Raw genomic sequence first — 1,615 nt, forward strand, 5'->3', positions numbered from 1 at the left:
GGAATTGGTCAAAGAGACCAAATCCCATATTCTTATCTGATTCCTCTGTATCCCTTAGTTTCAGCCTTGGTTTGGGCAGTAGCAACAATAGGAGAGCAGTGGTAGCAGCAGTCATAGGGTAGCAGCCACAGAATGCAGCTGAATCAGTCCTGAAGGCCATTTCAGCAAGTGGGAAAGTATACTCAGTCTCCACAAAGCCAGGATCCACTTGTATGTATTTCTGAGGTGTGGCACTAAATTAAGCAGCATGCAGACGGACGCTGACAGCATTTCAGACAGCCTCTAGGAAGCGGGAGTGTAGAGTCTCCTTTGTGATATCATATATTTCCAGGTTGTAAATGCTGCCTTTATCAAACACGTGCTAGATGATCAGCCCAAAGGAAAGGAAGACGCTCAGCACATTCAGCAGTGTGGCTTCACTGCCTCCCACTTAGTCTCCAGTTTTATCATCTGCACATCATTCAGAATTTCTGAAGATTTTAGTGATAATGCCTAAAGCCTGGAATAAAGAAGTCTTTGTAGGCCCCAGCCCAGTGTTCTTTCTGAACCTGCACAATGACTTCACATGGAGTAATGGAACCAGCACGGGTCGAACCACCACTATTTGATTGGCTGGCAGCATGTCCATAATCTGTGAATCCACTTTGGTGAATACAAAGTCCCGTGGATGTAAGGCAGCAGTTTCTCCAGAGCTGGCTTGTTTTCTAGTTGCCCCCGATGGCCTTGTGCACCATGATGTTCTTGCCCATCAGCATCACTGCATTCCCTCCAGGGACATGCGGACCTGCTGTATCTGCCCACACTATCTGCTTCCACAGTGAAGCATTTTGGTCAACCAGTGGATGATCTTAAGGAAGTGGTTAGTTGGACTTCCAGGTTGCCCTGTCTCCTCTGAGCATCACAGTGGTGTGTCAGGGACTGCCATGAGAGGTTTAACGATGATGGGATGAAGGAAGAGACAGCCAGAGAAAAGATGGGATCATTAGAATGTTTTAAGCGTGATATGGATTAGCAATTACATGCATTAAAACAAAACTGAGAGAGAGCTCATGCATTTGTAAAAAGCAAACTACCCTGCTTCACAGCCTGTCATTGACAGTTTAAGTGTGATGGTGCGAGAAGGATACCTTCTACAGTAGACATACGTTTTATGGTTCCTTGGAGTCACGTGGACCTGCCTAGCAAGGAGTTTCTGTAACACATCTGTTCCTGTACTCTGAAACAGAGCACAGCAAAGACGTCTGAAACAACAGAAAAGAAATAGCATGTGCACACAGTACTGGGAGAGTCTCTGAATCAGAAATTTGTTTGTTCATCTCTATCTGCAATCATGACATAAAGGTATAAAGAAAATTTAAAACTGCTTTGATATCTATAAAACATACAACAAATGTTAAAAATGATATAATATAATTATATCATAATTAATAACAATCCATTGAAAGGTGAGGACTTATTTCCACATACAAAAACCTTTAATATGGAAATGTTCTTTGGGTCATTATCAAACAATAAAAGTTGGATAACTCATAATTATGTGCCTCATAATCTTCCCAGATTTTAAAATATGGTCTTTAGAATGTAGGGTCACCAAAAGGAGATATATATATATATA

General features: G+C 41.9%; 1 pseudogene; it reads right to left on the reverse strand.

Annotated features, from left to right (window-relative positions):
* Window positions 1-271: 271 nt before the first annotated feature.
* Rplp0-ps3 (ribosomal protein lateral stalk subunit P0, pseudogene 3) lies at window positions 272-899 on the reverse strand (annotated as a pseudogene).
* Between the last annotated feature and the right edge of the window lie 716 nt (window positions 900-1,615).

This window comes from Rattus norvegicus, chromosome 2 (assembly GCF_021556685.1).
Source record: "Rattus norvegicus strain SHRSP/BbbUtx chromosome 2, alternate assembly SHRSP_T2T, whole genome shotgun sequence".
Classification (NCBI taxonomy): domain Eukaryota; kingdom Metazoa; phylum Chordata; class Mammalia; order Rodentia; family Muridae; genus Rattus; species Rattus norvegicus.